Raw genomic sequence first — 21,982 nt, 5'->3', positions numbered from 1 at the left:
ACCACTGTCTCACAAAGTAAAACCTTCAATCTAGAAATATGTCTTGATTAAACTCAGGGCAGACCTGCATCACATCACTACAAGTATTTATAAACATGGATAATAATAAGCTTGTTCAGAGAATTAACAGCCCACAAGAAAACAAGGCTTGTACCTTTGGGTGGTAGTACAAATGCAAGCTAGTGAGAAAAAGTGCAAAATACTGGAGACTTTTTTGCATAAACAGAAGTATTACAGAGTAGTAAATAAAAAGTTACCAGGCACTGGATACTGATCTAGAAAGAAAACAGAAAAAGAAAATAAAATCTCAGCCTCAATCACTAACATTTTGGAAAGTCTTAGTAAAACAGTCTACTTCAGATACATACAATGTTCCTTGTTCTGACTGTTGAAGAAGAAGATAATTTTGGAAGAATCCACAGAGGATTGATCTGCAATGGCTAACTTTTACTCTCATCATATAAACAATAATAATAACAACAATAATAGCACCTCAGTTCCAATTACACCAACATACCACTCAGCTCACTTCATCTTCAAACGAATAGATAATGTTAGGATTAAACTTTAGTGTGTTATATTCACAGGGGAAAATAAAAAATTACCTCCTCACCCGCACGGTAAAGTCAAAGCAATCAGATATGCAGACAGTGCCCATAATGAAGGCTGACAACTATGTTGACCATAGCCAAAGGGACACCATTTATCGAGGTTACACCCAGGAAGCCAAGCATTTCATCTGCAGCACATGCTTGGCATCAGTGCTAAATCAAAAGTGAAACTGCAAAATGCAGTTGTGTGACTCTGCTGACACTTCCTTCCTCGATGGAAAGGTAACAGCTCTCACAAGGGCAGCTCAAAGCTTTGAATAATAATGTCAAGTGCAAGTTAAATTTCAATGGCACTAGGAAATACGAAAAAAACCACATACTTTCTGAAACAGCTCTCCTTTTTCTTAATGTTGAGCTAGAGTGCTAGAAAATGGGCAACATGGTGTTAAGATTGGCTAAAAGTGAGAAGAAAACTGAACAGAAACCTCAAAGAGTTAGGAGAGACATCTTGATCCTCCTACAATTGTGGCTACATTCAGCTCTTAGTAGGGAACAAGTAAGCAACACATGAACAAATACATTTAATATAAATAGCTCCTCTCTTAATTTTTCACTGATTACAGAATGCCAGCTTGCAGATTAAATATGTAGGTTTTAAAAACATATGTAAGAAACAAATTAATTAAAATTTACATCAAAGTTCTCTTATTACCAGAACAAAGTAAAGATGTCCTTCAGCCATCTTCCACTAAAAACAAAGTCAATTCAAAGCAAAGCAAAGCAAACCAATGTTGACTGTGCTTTTTGAGGATGAAATAACTACTATAAAAAAGTTTATTCATTACTTCTAAACATTTCACAATTTAAGTGATGTTTGCATTAATTCCAGACTTTCACCTCCAGAAGCTAGTTTCAGTTTATTGGGTTGTTCAGCGTGTTAACAGGATAGCACAGCAGAAAAACAACTTAATGTGTATGTATGATTATGTTTTTCATAAAACGTACATTAGGCAACCCTCTCTTAAAATCAATGATATAAAGATAAATTACAAATTACCACACTTTATCTTCATTGACATGTAATCTCCCATTGTGAACAAGATACAGAGTGACTAGAAGTTTCTCTGAACTAACAGAACAAAACTAAAATAACTAAATTCCCACCTGTATTCCTCACTACATCAAGCTCCTTACCTATTCCTGTCTAATTTAACAGCTCCAGGTGGGATCTTCCCAAATAACATCTGGCTCTTCACGTGCATTTATGCATGTGTTTGAGAGCCTGTATGGTGAAGAAAGAACCCATCAAATCCAGAGGCAGCTGTGGAATTAAATGCCAGATCTATGAGCTTGGATTGTGTTCCAAGGAAAAAGAGAAGACCTCACCACCTCCATGGCAGAAGCTTCTCTTCAGCAGCTATTCTTATCAGAGATGAAAACAGATGAAATATTCCAAGTAAGCAGGTAACCAACCAAGTTTCAGTGATCTCTAAGAAAGCATTCAATCGGCCAAAGTTCTATGATTTACAGTAATGTGCAAAAGATGGAAGTATCGTGGAAAAAAGAACGAATGAAAAATTAGTTTAAACTACTACTGTGATTCCATTTTGCCCCACTGACAATGAATCTGTATCACTTTTATTGAACTACGATAGGTTTTTTCCCCATTACTAAAGTTGCGGCTGATAAAGTTTGGTATTTTAGAAAATCTTAGCAAAAATTAAACAAAAGTAACAAAATTTGCATGCAGGAGTAAAACTTCCCAAGATGGTAAAAAAACCCCACTTTTTTAGATCATTAACTCAAGACATTTTACTGTAACATGTGAAGAAAACAAAGACCATGAAACTGATTTTCCCTACAAATGCTGATATGTCATGCATTAAGTACCCTAAATCAATCAATTTAAATCGTTGTTTTAAATATGGAACTTTTTTTTTACTGAGAAACAAAAGAGATGGAATGTGCTTGTGCATATCAGTACAAAAAGCTGCAATTAAGGCAGAATATTGTACCTTCAAAATTAAGCAGAACAGCCAATGAAAGTTGAGAGAAAAAAAAAATCAGGATTGCAGACAAGGACATGAGGAAGGGTTTGATGTTTTCTTTGCTTGATGGATGAACAACTTTCAAAATTAATAAATGGAGATACAATAATCAGTGGTACCTATCCAGATATCCTCTTACACAGAGGCAGCATGCAACCAACCTTGCTTTTATACAAATGGGCAATCTAATCTCACATTCTTCAGTATTTTTTGTTCCCTGACACATGTCTGTGCCAGCTCCATCTGGCCTTGTACTATCCAGAAATACGGCCCAGGCCCATTTCTTTCTTCATACACTTGCTACTCCTACATCTTCCATCTTCTATCATAATCTAACCAAAATGTTCTACAAGAAAAAAAAAACAACTATAAATGAAAGTAACTATAAACATTTGCATACTGACAAATAATACTTGAAAGCAGAAACTGACAGCAGAGCTGGGATGAACTGCAATAAAGGTGGTGCTGTGCACATAAATGCACTACAGAAAAAGGAAAGTGAGCTTGAATGAGATGGACCTCTAAGAGAAGAATCTTAAGGAACCTCTGCTCCATCACTGTGTCCCAACATTACCATTTTAAAAGAGCACATCTCTTTCAATTCAAGCCTCATTTATACCTCAGGTTCAACACATGGCCTCTTTTGAGGATATTTCCAACTCTTGCATTCCTGTAGCAACAATCTAAGACACTAAAGGAGCATTAATTTAAGTGGAGAGTGAGCATTGCTCAGAGCGGAGCATTTCCAAAAAGCAAATGGAATTAAAAAGCCTTTATCTACATGCAGGAGAACGTAAATATGTTAGGCAAATCTCTTTGGCCTCTTACAGTACTTGTGTCTCAGCCTGCAGCAGACAAGCCCCAGTGCCTCAGGAAAGGAGTCCTAGGGGTGGCCTCCTTGGACTTGTAGAGTACCTCTCCAAACAGTGGTCCCTCCACCCATAAGAAGAATCACCTCTTCCATGAGATCCAAGATTCTTGGCCCTTCTGTTTAACTCTCCAGTATATCTATTCAAAGATTAGATTTGTATTAAGAACCTAACTACATGCACCCACCAAAACCAAAAAACTCAAACCTCAAAAGACCACACACTACCTCAGGTGCAAGAAACAAAGTCATCCCAGTGGACCAAGAAGTACAAACAGAGCAGAGACTGAAAACAAATGTTCTAGGCCATACAGAGTATCCCAGCTTCTGTATCACAGTAACTAATTTTAGCATTATTAACAGTGAGGCATGTGTTTCTTCAATGCAGAACAAAAACACCTTCACAAAAGATAATTAAGGCAGAATTTAAAAGTCTTTAGGAAAACCTTCCTGCCTAAATGCACCATAAATTAGTGCATCTTACATCACAAAACATTTTCAGCAGGTTGTAGGAAACCAACACAAAGATATTCATCCCTTGCAGGTTTTAGGTTTTAGGAAAGCAGCTTTTAGGAAACCAACACAAAGATATTCATCCCTTGCCATATAAAACTTGAAACCAAAGCTGGCATCTCACAGAGATGAAACACAGCAGACCCTAATAAGCATCACAGAATCCAACTCCTGCATAAATATAATATAGGCACATCAAGTTTACTGTCAGTGAGACCAGCCGGGTAAGAATAGACATTACTGTGTATACCTGATGGGTTCTAAGCATAGGGCAGGGATGTCATGGACAAAAACGTGAATGAAGCGGGTCTCAATTCTTTGTCCCTTAAATAATTTGTTAGGATTTCCTTTATTTTGTCTTCTAAAAATTCTTTTAATTTAAAAATAAATAAATACAGTCAGTAATAATTAGCATCATTTCTTATGATTGTTTGATTAGGCAGTGTGGTGCAGGGAAGTCATCAGTCAGGCTAGTAAATATATAAATACCTAACAAAAATAATTCTTGCTTGTTAGTTAAGCCTGTGTTCATCCTCCTCTAATTTAGAGATCCTGCAAATCTGCAGTGACTTGCAGGCCTAGCCACTGCTTTAAGGGATGATAGAAAGAACTTTTTTTTAAATCTCATCCATTCACTAGAACAAACCAGTCTTGATGGGGAACCAAGAGAGAAAAAATTAGAGTGTGTACAGATACTCCTCTGATCCAGCCCCCTGGAGTGATCTGTTCTGCAGTGTTGCCATAGAAAATGGAAAGGAAGCCTCCAATTAGGGACGAGGTCACATTTAAGCAGAGATATTATGTAAATATCAGCCAGCCAGAATCCTGACCAAAAAAAAAATAAAAAAAAATAAAAAAAAAGGCCTCATCCTGCCGGCCCTCCAAGGGCAGGCCTCGGGTTTGTTCGTAGAACACCCCTGCCAGCAGGACCCGGCTTGCAGGATCAGGTGCCAGCCCCGGAGGCTGCCCGGCACCGCAGGTACAGCCCGGGAGGGGGGCGGGCGGCAGAGCCCTGCGGGGCCGGGACGCTCCGGACCATCATCCCGCCCTGCCGAGGGTACCGCCGGGGATGGGGGAGCACACGGAGCCCCCCGGAGCTCTCCCGGCCCCTCCGCGGCCGCGGCCCGGCCCGCTGATGGCTGCGGGGGAGTTGCGGGAGGGCGGGGGCCGGCGGGGACCGGCAGAGCGGGCCCCTCGGCGGGTGGGAGCCGCCTCGCCCCGCCCGGGGACCGGCAGCCCCTGCCCCGCCAAGGACCGGCCGCCCTTCGCGAGGCTTCCTCGCCCGTCGGCTCACCGGCACGGACGGCCGAGCGGAGAGGGGCACGGCCTCGCCCCGCCCCGAGATGCACTTTTTTGCCTTAGGCACCTCGCCCGACCAAAGTCTACGAGCGCGACAGCATCCTCCCATCCCTCCATCCCTCCATCCTCCCTCCGCTGCCATCCGGCGCCGCCTCCGCATCACCCACTCGTGCCTCCCGCCGCCACTCACCCACTCCGCGGCCGGCAACGGCGGCAGGGCCCGGCCAAGCCCTTGCCCGCTCCTTCCCCGGGGGGATCCGCCGGCGCGATGCGGACACAGCCGAGGCAAAGCACCGCCCGGCAGCCGCACCTCGCTGCCGCCGCCGGGTCCCTCCCCAGCTGTCACCGGCGGCCCGCCCTCGGGGGCGGTGGCGGCCGGGCCCTCCCGCGGCCCCGCCCCGCGCCCGCCGCCGCTCGGGGTGCCGGGCAGCGCTGGCTCCCGGGGGTTCCGCGGGGTTCCGCAGTGGGTGCCGGGCAGCGCTGCCTCCCGAGGGTTCCGGGGGTTCCGCAGTGGGTGCCGGGCAGCGCTGGCTCCCGAGGGTTCCGCGGGGTTCCGCAGTGGGTGCCGGGCAGCGCTGGCTCCCGAGGGTTCCGCGGGGTTCCGCAGTGGGTGCCGGGCAGCGCTGGCTCCCGGGGGTTCCGCGGGGTTCCGCAGTGGGTGCCGGGCAGCGCTGCCTCCCGAGGGTTCTGTGGGGTTCCGCAGTGGGTGCCGGGCAGCGCTGGCTCCCGAGGGTTCCGCGGGGTTCCGCAGTGGGTGCCGGGCAGCGCTGGCTCCCGAGGGTTCCGCAGTGGGTGCCGGGCAGCGCTGGTTCCCGAGGGTTCCGCGGGGTTCCGCAGTGGGTGCCGGGCAGTGCTGGTTCCCGGGGGTTCCGCGGGGTTCCGCAGTGGGTGCCGGGCAGCGCTGCCTCCCGAGGGTTCCGGGGGTTCCGCAGTGGGTGCGCGGGGCTGCGGCCCCAGGACAGCTGCCCCGCAAGGGGACGGGCGCCGTGCGCGCCATGGGGACCGGGTCCCCTCCTTCGGTCCCCGCTTCAGCAGGTGTGGGCACGTCCGGCACAGAGTGCCGAGGAGAATGGACCCGTTTAATTTTTCTATGTCACACAAGAATTAGACACGGAGTTATCAGATGAACTCAGCTGCCGGACGCCTGTAAATCCTGATGCCATTTAAACCCCCATTCTTTTGTCAGAATGGAAAGAATATCAGCTTGAAGCTCCCGGGCCCGAGTTTTGCTGTGAGTTTCAAACCAGACTGACTCCTCTGTGCCGATGTACATCGGCTGTGAACGCAGCTTTACTAAAATGCTGGTCGTGATCATATTTCTGTTGATCCAGATTCAGTGATCACCCAGGGAATGCAGCAGAAATATGTTTCTGTGAGCCAAGTACCAAGACCTCATGGAGTGGGAGAGGTCATGATAACTGTCTCAGTGTTATGTTGATGGCTTACGCAGTATTTGTGTAAATTGGCCCTGAATCAAGGAGAAAATAACCAAGTTTACCGTTCCATTTGTTTTGCAGTTGTTGCTGCTGCTGCTGTAGTGCTACATTTGTACTTAGGTTAAGAAGAGAAGATGGCTGTGGGAAAAGAGATTTGAAACAGGAATCACAATATACTAGAAACATGCATCAACCTCAGAACATGCTCAAAGAAGTAGGTTGATGGAGTTCAGCAGAGAGACAGCTTAGGGCAGCATCACAGGCACAGAAATCTGAGAGGGGAACACTTCAGTATTGTAGATAAAACTAACTCTATTGATAGCCACACTGGATGGTTAAAGTCCAAATTAGAATGCACATTTTAACAGTCAAGGCAATTAAACAGAAACATCTTTTGAGACTAAAAGGGAATATGCATTGCTGGGCGGTGTGAAGCAACACTTAAATCTCTTTCCAAAGGAAGGCATTTCAAACAGGACCTAAAGGAATTCGTGTAGCCAGAATAACCCCAGAAGTTCCTTCTCTGTAGAGAAAACACTGGTTTTGATTTTTAAATCAATACAAATTGAATGTCCCAGTTGATGTTAATTACTTCATATAGTTAATTTGTTCCATTTTCTAAAAAACTTTCAGGTATAAATGTTTGATACTTAGGCTTTAAAAAATGCCAACACATTTATTAGTGGCTGTGTTCCAAGTGTGGATTAATGAAACCAGAATAAGCAGTTTGTTATGCTTTAGCTGCCATCTAACTGTTCTTCGTAAGAGTAGGAATCTGGGGTCTTAGTTCTGGGCCTGGTCAGGAAAAGAGGAAATTTGAGCTCATAGATAATACATGCATGGCATTATATTTGTATTATGTCTTGTGCAAGGATTCAGTGTCGTGTTCTGAAAAAAGGCAGGATATTCTGTATAGGATTTGTTTGTAATGAGTTGGTGCATAGGGTTGTTACATGTTACAAAAATATTTTCTTATTAAATAATTTTCACTTGAAAGTACTCGAAAATAAAGAAGAAAGTGTAGTTTATATCTTAGATAACACTTTGTTTCTCAGTATTTTTCATTAATAGATGTGTTTGAGCTTTTTTAAATTAACATCAATTTGATTGAATTTAAAGTAAGATGATTATCTTGTCTGCACAAGTCAAAAATATTATCTTCCTGTCAGACATAGCTCTATGCTGTTCCATTCAGCTGGAGTGCAACCATCATTTCCTGAACCTTAAGGCATTCTTTTGAGAGCCTGGAGTTTGATATCCACTCATATCTAGAAGCTGAGGGACCCACTGAACTGTCTGCACTGCACAGATTTACTGTAAAGATGGTCCCATCCCCAAAGAACTAGTGCTGTTAGTAGTCATGGAACAGCCAAGAGATTGCTTTACTGAAAGTAAAGATTTATAATCTGGCCTGGTTTTTGTTTGCCTGTTTATTTACAGCAGTGTTGTATCTTACTGGAAGAATACTGGGCCAAGCCCAAGTCCACACTGGAATTCAGTGGGTCAGCCAAAAATTAATCCTGATAACTGTAGTGTGCCTGCTGATGTGGGAAGCTTCTGAACAACACAGAGTGTGAAGCTGTGAAATACAGAAGATGTCTGCAAAGGTAAGAAGTATTTTGCCCAGCTATCAGCTGATTCATTACTACTGATGTTTGGCTAGTGTGTTACCAGCTTCCTACCTCTGCTATTAGTGACCAGTACAGCAGACTGAAGTATTGAATCTGAAAAGTGATATGTGAAACATGAGCAAGAAAATACTCAGCTCTGTTCTGAATTCCTTAAATCAATTTCATTCAGGAGGAATAAAACTGACTTTTTGAAGCAACACTTTAAAAATGCCCTAAAAACCTTCTGGTAACTTTACAACTATGCAATTTAGAATTGGAAGCACTTTGACTTTATTGCACTCATGCTGCAGTAACTATAGTAAGCAGAAAGCAAAATAAAATTTCAAGGACAGGCCATAATTGAAAAGTGATTTTATTTTTAATATTGGTATTCTCATTTTAAAAAGCTTTAGCCTGCAGACTAGCAGAAAAATATCAGACTCCAAGCTCTAAATTTGCCTTTTAATCCTAATAAAAATCTCTTGTAAACAGGGGTGGTCCTCCTGTTCTCCTCTTCGCGTGAGAAGTTTTTAAAGTTCAGCTCTTTTTGTAATGCCTTAAGCTTTTACACTCTTTTACTAAAAAAAATCCTAGAACACATTTGAAACTGATTTACACAGAAGTAACCAGACTATTTGCAGACTATTGATTATTTTTTATTATTGTTGTTGTTCTTATTGTTAATATTATCAACATTATTATTTAGAAATCAGAAATACACACTCAAAGAACAGGGCTTGTTTTCCCATTGAAATGCAGCCATCTGCAGGCAGTTACATAATAGTGCATAGCAACAGCACAATTATGTACAATATTTGGCTATATTTAAAACTTTTTACAGCACTGATTATTATGAATGTTTATACTGCTCAGGACAAGCAAGAGAAATTTTCTTTTAGAGGGAACCTTAAGTTGACTGACTATAATTATGCACTTTAAAGGATTTGGATGTGATCTTTTATGGGAATGATTGTTCTAGGAAAGTTGGATTCAAGACATCTCCTTCCGAAAGCCTTGGAGATTCCAAGTCATTGAAATGAGATGAGGTTTATTCTTCTAAGCTATTGTGGCATTGTGAAACTTGCAGTGGATTTTCATTCAAAACAGTGATGTTTTAATAGCTATTTAAATTTTTTTAAAAAAACACTGCTTTCAGATTCAAGCTTGCTGGAAAGAGCTGGCCTGATTTTCTGTAGTTGAGGTGTGTTTTGCTCAGAGAGCTGGCTGCTAAGTGTCTGTGTATGGGGTGCCTGAGCTTTCTCTCAGCATTGTGGGTGAATCTCTGGCAAGCCTACCTTGGGTCTGGAGCAGAGGTGCCTTTTACACACCCCAAGAAAATCTGTCTTGCTGTGCAGTTGTGTGCAAAATTGATAGTGGCACCAACATAAGCCAAAAAAATATCACCTACCACGCTTCTGAGTTTCAAAACACAGGATGTGTGTCTGCTGTACCAAAGGAGAAGTGGTGCTGGTGTGTGCAGCTCTCAGGGTGGGACCATGAAGGTTTGCCAAGGTCAGAACCTGCCCACGCCAGCCAAAAGTTATGTGTGCATCAAAATTCTTTCTACAACACATAGCCAGAATTTAATCTTCTTTTACGAATAGTCAAAACACTGATATGACAATTTGCAGTGTGTCTTCTTGGAGATGTTCTCCCATCTTTCTCACCCTCTTGATGGGTTCTGCCTTAGGTGGGTGCTGATATAATATCCAGAAATAGCATGTGTTAAAAGCTTGTGCTTTGAATAGGGAATAATTACCATGCATGGGTATAAATAGCACCCTAAGGAAGTAGACTGCAATTAAGAGTTGAAATATGTAGTTTAACGATCATGAGTTGTGTTTCTGTATTGTACTGGATAGACTGTACAATATTCCTTTCTTTTTGTGTGTCAGTATGTGTCTGAACAGATATGTATGCACTTTTAATGTTCTCTTGCACCTGTTTTAGAGAAGTCACTTATTCCTTAATAGAGAGGGAAGTCTTCTGGGAATATACACCCTGAAATTAGGATTTATTATAGGCTTTATGTACAGCTGACTTGGTTAAAAGCTGCCTTGCTGTGCAGTCACATATCAAATTAAAAATGACAATATAAATAGATGAAATTAATGACTATGATGTGGAATATGGGAATAAAGCATTTGAGTCACGTTAAAACAAAGGGGAAAACTGAAGATTCACTATATATTAACCCATGTGTGGTCAAAGATGGTGCTGTAGAAGCAAGCACTAGTACTTCGGATGGCAATTGATTTCTCATGCTACACCACCTGCAGAGCTCACTTTAATGCGTATGCTGAGATGATTAGCAGTAATAAGGAGAGGCTAGGGATTAAAAGTGTAAAAATAACAGCCATTATACTTCTTAGTAGGAATTCTCTGAGGATGTGTGCCCGTGGCTCACTCACACTTGCTTTACTATATGATGTACTGAGCTAGTCAGAGCTTTGTTGGAAAAAGGCTTCTAAATACGGCTGTTAAAATCATGACATTTTGGTGGACCATTTTTTCTCTTCATGGTTGTTTTTCTTTTTAAGATGAGCTGCTAATGACCACCTCGACTTTCTGAAGACAAGATCTTACTGTATATATCAATAATATTATATAAATTCATCACCTCTTTGATTGTAGCATCCCTCATATAGAAACTTAGCATGCAAAGGAAAAAGAAATGAAAATACTCTTTACTGATCTTCTAATTAATATCAGAATTTATTCATATTGAAGATTTTAGTATTGTTACAGCACTTTGTGTTTTCGGTGTACTTTTCTTGTATCTATGGATTCAGAACAGGACATAATGCAAGGTTATACATAATTTCAAAGGATAGAAGCTAGTTGGAAATGCCCTTTAAGATCTACCACAGCTTCTGTTATGCTGTCATGGATTGAAACAGTATCTCTCTGCTAGGACCTTGGGATCCTATAGAAAGGACAGGTGGGATGGTATGGTGCTTCTCTTGGGGCTTTCACCCTCTTTCCCTGGCCAGGTCTGCCCCAGTGTCACAAAAAGGTACAGACCTGTATTCTGGAATACAGTTCCAATCCTGTAGGTTCTTGCCTCAGCAGAACCATGAACAATGTGAGAAATAAAGGGATGGAACTCTGGTGGGGGACTTCAACTGGGTTTTATTAAATTCTCATGACTTCCTTTAACCCAGGAGTCAGCCCGCCGAAGCCAACCAAACTCTTGGGTTTTCACCTTAAATATGGGGGTGGGGGAGTGGGGAGATTACAACTTGGAACCAATCCAGAATGGGAAGGGAGTGACCCCAAACATGAATGACAATTTAAAGGACAAATCAAGGGACAAAGGGGGAAGGGGGCCTTGGACCCCACCAACCACTTGATGTATTCACCAGAACTTTCTAGAGATCAGGGTGAGGCTTCAAAGTGACAGGCAGGACCCAGGTGTCACATAAACGATGATTGATTAATAACAATAACTGGGGTAAACCATAATGGGGTAAACCATGGGGTACATGGAACAAGCCATTATAAAACAAAGAACAAAAGCATGTAGAAACCTGGTAAACCCCAAAATGCACCACAACAGACAGGGATCTATATGGGGACAGGTTTTGGATTTCACATGCAGTTCTGACCACTCAGAAAACAGAAGGCGACTTTTGGTAATACCTATAAAGCTGAAGCTGGGTTGGAGACTCTTTCTCCCCCATTTGGCGAACAGGTAACACGTGGGCAGCTGAGGGGAGCCCGGCTTAGGCCCTGGCTGCCCTCAGGGTGGCCGAGGCTGGCCGGGGCTCCAGAGCTGCTGCCCCAGAGGAGGCCGGGCTGCAATCCAGCAGGGCTGGGACTCCAGAGCTGCTGCCCACAGAGGAGGCCGGGCTGCAGTCCGGCAGGGCCGGGACTCTGGGAGCTGCTGCCCCAGAGGAGGCCAGGCTGCAGTCCGGCAGGGTGTCCAGGACTCCAGAGCCGCTGCCCCAGAGGAAGCAGAGCTGCAGTCCGGCAGGGTGTCCAGGACTCCAGAGCCACTGCCCCAGAGGAGGCCGGGCTGCAGTCCAGCAGGGTGTCCAGGACTCCAGAGCCACTGCCCCAGAGGAAGCAGAGCTGCAGTCCGGCAGGGTGTCCGGGACTCCAGAGCCACTGTCCCAGAGGAAGCAGAGCTGCAGTCCGGCAGGGTGTCCAGGACTCCAGAGCCGCTGCCCCAGAGGAAGCAGAGCTGCAGTCTGGCAGGGCCGGGACTCCAGAGCCACTGTCCCAGAGGAAGCAGAGCTGCAGTCCGGCAGGGTGTCCAGGACTCCAGAGCCGCTGTCCCAGAGGAGGCCGGGCTGCAGTCCGGCAGGGTGTCCAGGACTCCAGAGCCGCTGCCCCAGAGGAGGCCGGGCTGCAGTCCAGCAGGGTGTCCAGGACTCCAGAGCCGCTGCCCCAGAGGAGGCCGGGCTGCAGTCCAGCAGGGTGTCCGGGACTCCAGAGCCGCTGCCCCAGAGGAAGCAGAGCTGCAGTCCGGCAGGGCCGGCCCCATGTCTGGGGCCGCAGCGGGGACCGGGGCTGGTCGTGGCAGGACCGTGCCCCTGGCTGCTGGCACTCCTGGCCCAGGGAGAGGATGGGATCTCTCCCTCCTCCATTCTACGCTGGGCCTTACAGAGAGCAGCTACCAGCGGCCGGCACCATCAAATCCAGGGCTGGAAGACAATGTATCCATCAGCCTCCTCCCCACCGGCATGGCTTTGGAACATTTGCGCTGCCCTCAGAGATGACCTGACCAGCACAGGCCTGAGCAGGCTTTAACTCCTGCCTGACGCACATTGAGACTTTAAACCCTAACCCTTCTCGGAGATGAGAGAAAAAGCCAAGCTGGAGACATGCAAAGGGACAATACAGAAATCTCAAAGTCAGTAAAGGAAAAGTGACATTTTTTTTAGGTGATAGAGATGACAAGTTGCCTTGGTTCTAGGCTGAAAAGCTCTTCTGGATTTTGGTAACAGAATAATGTTTTTAACCTTGGACAACATAAATTGGGGAGATGATTTGTGGATTTGAGCAAAGGTATCTGTGATGAACTGAGTAAATATTTTTGTGCTCCATGAGAGGTTGAACGGAGGGAGATGAGAGGAAGCCCTTTGCCAGTAAAGAATTGAAAAGACTATCTCTGTTCCCTGAGTTGAAAAAGATAATTTGTTTCTGAAGCAGCTCATTTTTAAAAGGTACCACCCCAATTTGTAAAATCTATGGCCCATAGGTAGTCACGGGAAAGGCTACGTGATATGAGGAATTTCCACAAATGCAGATTCTCTGTGTGGGCTGCTTTTGTGTGAAAGTTATCAAACCACAGGAGTGCTCTCTTTCAAAGACTGAATGAAAGACTGTTTTATAAGTGGTACTGACCTGGAGTTCTGAGTTTTGCCTCTTTACATTGTTTGTAGAAAATGAACAGTTTGTAGTGAGAGTTGGTTTTAGAAATTAATTTGTGTTAGGGTGTTTTTTTTTGGTTTTTGTTGTTGTTGGGTTTTTTTGTTGTTTGTTTGTTTGTTTTTTTGTCTTGTCTCTTTTTTTTCTCCTCTTAATGTATATTTATAAAATCTATCTGTTTTTGCTTCTAAAAAAGCCTGATTTTGCCTTTTTCTCCCAAAAATCCTATCTCCCTGTTAGCAAACAAATTCAGCAAATGTAAAACCTCCACATAAATGGACTCGGATAAGGAAACTGTGACTCGGATAAGGAAACCTAAACCTCAGCATATGCACACTGACGTAAATCTTCAATTATTATGCAAAATCAATAAATACTTTACTGCTGTCATGCAAGGTCATTGAGGCAAATATTGAGGAATTCCCCTGGATATAGCTTCCTTAGAGAATGAAAAAATGTGGCTCTCATAAAGTTGACCTTTGAGAAGAAATAAAAGGTGATAGGGAAGTGAACAGATAGTCTGATAAATTCCTTCCCTTTTCCCTATTAAAAGAGAAAATGAGCCAAAGATTTTATTATCTTTGGAAATCAGTGTGTAACTGAGCATAGGAGTTGTGTGAGATCTGCTGATTCTCACTTGGAAGTGGCTCTCATCAAAGACAGAGTAGGACTTTGAATACTGAATGTGGTCTTTTCTTCAGAGATAGAAACTGGATAAGAGCAGTTGCTAACTAAAGGTATCAGAATCAGGGAGTATATCTTGTGGGAGATGAAACGGGCCCTTTCATTACTCATCCGCAGAGATGCATTACCATAGTCAGTGAAAGTACCAAAACTCCTCCTGTACTATCATATTCTTGTAAATGCTCAGAAGCAGAATAACTGAAATTGTTCCTTGCTGTCTGATTTCTGGTATTGCAGAACTTGAATGCTTTTGTATGTAATGAAAGTATATTGAATCTTTGATAAGTATATTTAATTTCTGTTAAGTGACAGCTTAATGTGCAACAGAGGAAGATGAAACATTTCTCAAGTTTAAAAATTAATTGCATCAGGTATAATTAATATTATGGTAAGAAAAAAGATTGTAATAATTGCCCATATAATTTTGGTTTCCTTGTACCACTCTAAAGGCAATTTCACCTAAATTCAATAAAATAGGCAGCAATAAGCAGAAAGTTTAGACAGGATTCATGGCATTAGCTCTATCTTTACAATGTTTGTCCTTAGGAGAGGTACCAAATTAATTATTGCCTGAAAGTACACTGCTCAGAGACCAGTAACAACTTGAGTGTGTAAACATGGGCTTCTGTCCAAATAACATGGATTGCACTTAAATATTCTTATGGCCCCTTTTTTCTCTTTAGAAAAATAACTGGGACTAGAATAGAGCAGTTCAGTTGGAAGTGACCTACACCAACTCTCTAGGCCAACAGCCAATATGCTGGTGGAGAGTGCCAGTACCATTTTGTGATGGAGGGCGGAGTCACATAGCAAATAAAGGCCAAGAAAAAACAGGGATGAATGTCAAACAAAATTTAATTAAACTGTGTAACTGCAGGCTCAGATAAACGGTAACACTAGGAAAGTGTTGTGAGTACTCCCATAAGATGATATTATAAATACAACAGTTTGAAAAAGGCTCTCAGTTGTTGTCTAGCCACAGTAAAGTCTTAGTGGGTTCAAGCAGATTAAGTGGGAAGATCATAGCAGAAGGTATCAGTAAATTAGGCTGTGAGAAGACACAAAGGTTGTATAATGGAGGAAAGGATAGTCAGCAGTAGAGGCGGCTGAACTGCTGAGACCCCGCAGCTCACACTTTGTTTGAGCTGGTTGCTCACAGCACAGGGGGCTCAGGGCTGTGCTGCTTCCAGAGGCAGTGTGGTCAGTCTCCATGCAGCTCTCAAAGGCTGGCTCTAGCCACAGACTTTGTAACATGGACTTTATCCTCTGTGGCTCTTCTGGTGGCGATGATTCATGATTTACTTCAAAAAGAGAGGGCTGCGAGATGACAAATTTAGGCTGCAGATCCTGTGTGCAAATTAATTCTCTCTCTATGCAGTCTTTCCAATTTCTCAAAGCTCATCTAAGGAGGCTGCAGGGCAAAAAGAAGCAAAAAGAACACTGTTCATACCCCAGAGCTCAGTGTATGAAACGTGTTTAATCTCGTAAACAAGGTAAAGCTCGTAAAGCGCCCTGAAGATGCTCGGAATGTCTGCATTATTTCCCTAGCTTATTTTCTTATTTATTTAAGATATCAATACAACTGCATTTGGAATATAGCCTGCCTGTCTCCTACAGAAACCTTTCTTGCTCACATGGAATCAGTTAGGCATAGTGTGTATTAAACACTTTGTGGTGCCAGACATGAGGCAGTGTAAGGCAAAGAATTTCTCTTCTTCAGAAAAGAAATGTTCTCTTGCCTAAAGTGAAAATGAAACGGAACCTCCAAAGGCATTTTCTGTTCCTCACGTACCTATCAAAGGGTATAACAGTATTGAATTATTTAGGTAACTTTCCCTATTAGACTGTGTTCTTCTATGAATCATTTCAAGTGGCTCGGGCCCTAGTCTTAGCATATTCTAAAGGCTGTGAGAATTGCCCAGAGGAAAGATTTTAGGTGAGTTAAAAATTTATAGCCAAAAAAGTTTTATGAACCTCAAATTGCATTTTTATGAAATAATCTTTTTAGTCTTGATTGATATGCTGGTTTTGGCTAGGGTAGAGATAACTTTCTTCGCAGTGCAATGTATGGGACTGTGTTTTGGATTTCTGCTGAACACAGGGTTGATAACACAGAGATGTTTTTATTATTGCTGAGCAGAGCTTACACAGAGCCAAGGCCTTTTCTGCTTTTCACACTCCACTCTGGCAGGGAAGTTGGAGGTAAATGGGAGGCTGGGAGAAGACACAGCCAGGACAGGTGATCTAAACTGACCAAACGAATATTCCAGATGGTGTGACATCATGCTCAGCATATGAAGTGAGGCAAGGAAGAAGTAGGTAAGGGGGGATATTTAGAGTGATGGGATTTGCCTTTGTATTCCCAAATCACCATTACACATGATGGGTCCTGCTGTACTGGAGATGTTTGAGCACCTGCCTGCCCATGGGAAGTGGTGAATTAATTTCTCATTTTGCTTTGCTTGTGTGCACAGCTTTTGTTTTTGTTATACTGTCTTTATCTCAACTCATGAGGTTTACAGCTTTTACCTTCCCAAGTCACTTCCTGATCCTGCTGACTGGGGGAGTGCGAAAGCAGCTGCCTGGGGGTTGGTTGCTGGCTGAGGTGAAACCACAACACATAACTTAAAAAAAAAACAAAACAACCCTCCCTGCCCCCTCTCACTCCACTAAAATGCCAGGCTAGACAACTAAAGGAAGTTTAACTCAAGAATGAAATTGGTCCTTTTTTTTTTACCGTGTGCTCCAAGAGCTTCTTGAAGATTTGCCACTTATTCCCGCTCTGATACTGAAAGTTTTGTCTGAAGACCCGATGATACCTTGATCATGTGTAAAGAGCAGATCTCTATTCATGAAGCTTAATTAATGCAATAATTCACATAAGTATGTCAACAAAACCACAAAAAATAAAAAGGAGATGTATTACCAGCTTTCAAATTGCTAACTGTGAATATTGTCAAACACTGTGTTGGCAAAGCATTATGCCAATTGGATATCTAAATTTGGCTCTTACTAAAACATGTCTCTGATAGTAGTCTCAGCTATGTCCAGCAGAAAAACCTTTTTAGGTTTTCTCACCAATCTTAGTGACATTAACAGACATAGGAAGCAATAAGGGAATATTCTAAATATATCTTTGGAAAGTGATATATTGCAACATGCAATTGGAATTGAGTACTTATCAATGTTCTGAAGCTCCTCAAACCTTCTTTAAAAGAAGAGTGATTCATGAAGTGTGATAATCTGAAGAATAAAGAAATGCTGATAAAAATCTCAAAGTTGGATGAAATGTTGATATATTATTTGATTTATCCTGCTTTCTGAAGCATTATTCCTAATACCTGGGGTATAGCTGTATTGCCTCCTCTTAAAAAGCCCCTCTGATAATGGTTACGCAGATGGCCTGCTACAGTGCTCTTGTAAAGTTTTAATACTTAATCTAAATCTCATATACTGCAAGTTATTACTTCCTGTTCTAATCCCTTTGAGTACTAAAAACATTCTCTTTGCAAAACATTTTGCATATTTTGAAGCATCTTCTTTGCCAAGGCTAAAAGACTAATTTTCCCACTTTTTTTCCCAAGTTCCATCTAGGTTTTTGACTCACTGCTCTCCACTAGACTTTATGCATGTAATTTGCCTCTTTCCAAAGTATGGACCTGGATTTTGAAGTGTGGCAGCTGTGGCCTTACAATCCTGAGTAGTGAAGAGATTACCTCCTGTATGCCTCGCATGCCACAATGGCACTTGCTTTTATCTAAAAAAGAATGACATTCCTGGTTTATCATTTTTAATCTACTGTAATCCCCCATGTGCTAGTACACAGCCAGTTATTCTTCATCCTTCTTTGGCTTCTTGATCCATCCTGTTATTGACCTATCCTAGATCATAGATTAGCTCTATAAAATGTAGCACACTGTGGTAAATTCTTGGGTGGTTTGGGGTTTCATTTTCCCCATCTATCTGAATCATTGTAATGATAAAATAAGTGAAGAACTGTAGTAGACTGTCTTTGAATATCAGAGGTCATTTTATTTAAGCTTTCCTGGATCGATTACAGTAAAGTGGATCCTGAAAGATCCACTTTAGGGATCTTTCAGGATATAGAGAAAGATATAGAGAAAGAAGTAGTAGAGAAATGGGCTTGCATCTCCTCCAGTACTGTTTTTGTTATCATAGAAAAATTTTTTTCAATAGTTTCCTTTGTGTTAACAAGGTCAGCAGGAGACTGACTAAAGACAGTTGTCAGTAGTGAGATGTGGGAAATGTCGTCATTTCTTTGTTTTAAGCTGTGTTGATAAATTATAATTCCATTCAGAAAACTAGGTTATCTCCTTCAGTGAAATGTACCTATGAATTCTGAATTCAATACAGAATATAATGGTATCTTCTGATTAGTATGCTGGGGGAAAGAGGGAAATGCAAACAGAGAGCTGCAGATTTTGTCATATGTTGAAAATATGTTGGTATTCCTTTTTATGAAAACCAGAATTACATTATTTATTTGTTCATCAGGAGCCGTATTTCTAGAAAGTATATCTCAAAAGTGTATCTCTTGCTGTACCTGTGACTGATGCAAGTGCATTATAGATGCATTTATCAGTGGAGAGGAACAAATGGTCTGTACTAAAAGCCAGATGCTGTTGTGCAGCTATTTGGTTTGGGGGATTTTGGTGGCTTTTTTTGTGGGGGGAGGAGGAGATAGGAAAAAAATACTACTGTAGCTTTTAATGTCAAATTCTGTATTCTTACTGTGAACAATCTAAATGGGGACAGATGTAAGCACAAGTAACTAAGCTTAACTAACAGCATGAGGTTAATTTTTAGATGGGTTGTTGCTAGTATTTAGTATTTTAAAAAATTTGTAATGTTTCATAATACCTGAAATACCTGTCCATAAGCTTGGATGGCCTTTTCTTCAAATACATCATTTTGCCTAAAAAGCAATAGTAACTTTTGCTAAATCTTTCCCTTATTTAAAAATTTGTAAAGTCCTTCAAAAGGGAAGTTAAGTAGCTCTTGCAGGTAAAGAGAGAGCTGTAGAAAAGGGCAAATGTGTGGCGTGAATCAAGGCAGCAATTCAGTCCTGATCTCAGGAACCATGTGGGAAGGATTCGTTGGAGAAGTTCATGGAGGACTGTCTCCTGGAGGAAGGACCCCACACTGGAGCAGGGGAAGAGTGTGAGGAGTTCTCCTTCTGAGGAGGAAGGAGTAGCAGAGATGACATGTGATAAACTGACTGCAGTTCCCCAGCTCTCATGCCCCTGTGCTACTGGGGGGAGGAGGTGGAGAATATGTAAGTAAAGTTGAGCCCAAGAAGAGGGGATTTTCATTATCCTACTCTCATTTGATTGGTAATAAATCAAAATAATTTTCCCCGCATCGAGTCTGTTTTGCCCATGAGAGTAATTTGTGTGATCTCTCCCTGCCTGTATGTGAACCCATGAGCCTTTACTTTTGTCTCCCCTGCCCAGCTGAGTGCAGTGATAGAGTGACTGTAGCCAGCACCTGCCATTTAGCCAAGGTCAACTCGCCACACTGAGTTTGTTAATCTGCATTATACATTAACTGTTCCAAAATTTAAAAGATAATTTGCACCAGAAAGTGTGATATTTTTGCAAGGAATTAGGATGAATGGGGCAAGAAATATATGCCAGAAACTACCGAAGCAAAGTAGGGGGCAAATCAGTGTATCTTCATGCATGTTTTGCTACGGGCACTTCACCACTAGTGGCAGTCGACTAAGGCTGTATGTGTGCAAGGTTTTTCTCCTTCAAAAATAGAATAGGAATAGAAATACAGGACAGGAATATAGCAGCTGTACAGCACTTATAGAAATACACCTGGATTAAGTCTAGATTTCTTTTGTAGCTGAAGATACGAATTTGGTTAGGATAAATATGAAATAAAATTGTGAGACTTCTGTGAGGTTTAAGCTCCCACTAGTAAATTAGCATTTCACACTGTCTGCTCGCTACAGTTTCATCAAAAGACAAAATTATTTCAGTTTCTCAGGAACCAAGTGAAATATATTACTTGTATTTACCTTGAAATAGCTGTTAATAACACAATGGCTATTGCCCAGCATGCAGCTGTCTGTTCCCAGACTTTTTGTAAGCACTCGTACCTTGAGAGTTCAGAAAAATAATTTTCTATCACCTTATTAGAAATCACTATTTCCCCCGTATAATTAGTACAAAACTTAGATTTCTACCATCTAAAATAATAGCAAATGCTTTAAAGAATGAGGAGTTGTATTGCCACCTGGTGGGAGTCTTGTGTCTAACACGTACTAATTGCAGACAAGATTGGGAAGCTGTTGAAATACCTTAAGCTGACCAACACCATCCTGCAAGAATACACTCTAACTACATCTGGCGTCATAAGAATAATTAGATGATTGCATTTGCTAAGAAAAAGAGCATTTTTAAAGAACTGCAATCTGTCTTTACACTCCTTTTAATGTCAGGTAAAGACACTGTTAAGCTACTAAATATCAGTTCTTTTGATGTTAATTAACACAACTGGAGTACTGGCATGTATAAATAAAATCTGAACAAGGTTTTAAATGTGAAATATAGTAGAAAAATATAATTTTCATATTATATATGAAATATGAATTTTAAATTGACTGAATCCTTTCTCTTTATTATTTTATGTTATTGACAATGAATAATGTGAAGTTTGCAGAAAATAATTCTGAAATTCTCCATTTAATAATTCCTTGATACAACAGAAGGAGGGGATGCCATCCAGAGGAACCTAGGCAAGCTTGAGAAGTGGGTACAGGAGAATATCATAAATTCAAGAATCCAAGTGCAAGGTGCTGCACTGAGGTCAGGGCAATCCTTGCCATGAGTCAAGACAGGGAGAAGAATTCGTTGAAGGAAGACTGTCAGAGAAGGACTTGAGGATTCTTGTCGACCAAAACCTGGATGTGCCACAGCAGTGTGCGTTTGCAGCCCAGAAGGCCAAGCCTGTCCTGGGCTGCATCAAAAGAGGCAAAGCCAGCAGGCTGAGGGAGGTGATTTCTCCCCTATGTACTCTGCCCTTGAGACACTCCACCTGGAGTGTCGTGTCCAGTTCTGCAACCTCCAAAACAAGAAGGGTGTGGACCTGTTAGAGCAGGTCCAGAGCAAGCCACAGAGAAGGCTGGAGCACCTCTAGTGCAGACAGGCTGAGAGTTGGAGTTGTTCTGAGAGGAGAAGGCTCAGAGTAGACCTTGCACCACTTTCCAGTATCCAAAAGGAACTTAAGGAAAAAAAAACATGGAGAGAATTTTTTTATACAGGCCAGTAGTGATCAGAAAAGGGGAGTGGCAACCTAACTGGCTGAGAGGAGCAGCTGTGTAGTCCAGGTGGCTTATGCAGGAGACTTCAACCTGACACTGTGGGAAGCAGGATACTGAAAAGGAGGTATCTAGTTAGGTTATGGTGAGAAGAGCATAACCATGGGAGCTGGTATGCTCATAGCATCATTCCATAATCGGCCATGTTTCTAGTTCTGATTCTCAGTTGGTTCAAGACCCATTATATATAAGGTCATGTACCTGTTTTGTGTTCAGGATACCCCTACTCTCAGATACCCCTATATAATG

General features: G+C 42.3%; 2 long non-coding RNA genes across 2 annotated transcripts in view; both read right to left on the bottom strand.

Annotated features, from left to right (window-relative positions):
• Positions 1-5,610, bottom strand: part of LOC136360191 (uncharacterized) — a 56,563-nt gene extending 50,953 nt beyond the window's left edge. Inside the window, exon 1 of the long non-coding RNA XR_010743430.1 lies at positions 5,470-5,610. This is a non-coding gene — a long non-coding RNA (uncharacterized lncRNA). The remainder of the gene's footprint in view (positions 1-5,469) is intronic.
• An 11,957-nt stretch (positions 5,611-17,567) lies between these two features.
• On the bottom strand, positions 17,568-21,772 carry LOC136359894 (uncharacterized). Its single transcript, XR_010743366.1, has 3 exons — positions 21,502-21,772; positions 20,432-20,512; positions 17,568-17,628 (listed from the first exon to the last, which is right to left on the bottom strand). It is a non-coding gene; the product is annotated as an uncharacterized lncRNA (long non-coding RNA).
• Between the last annotated feature and the right edge of the window lie 210 nt (positions 21,773-21,982).

Source organism: Sylvia atricapilla, chromosome 4 (genome assembly GCF_009819655.1).
Source record: "Sylvia atricapilla isolate bSylAtr1 chromosome 4, bSylAtr1.pri, whole genome shotgun sequence".
In the NCBI taxonomy this organism is placed as follows: domain Eukaryota; kingdom Metazoa; phylum Chordata; class Aves; order Passeriformes; family Sylviidae; genus Sylvia; species Sylvia atricapilla.
The sequence above is the reverse complement of the archived record's forward strand: the minus strand, read 5'-3'. Positions and strand labels throughout refer to the sequence as shown.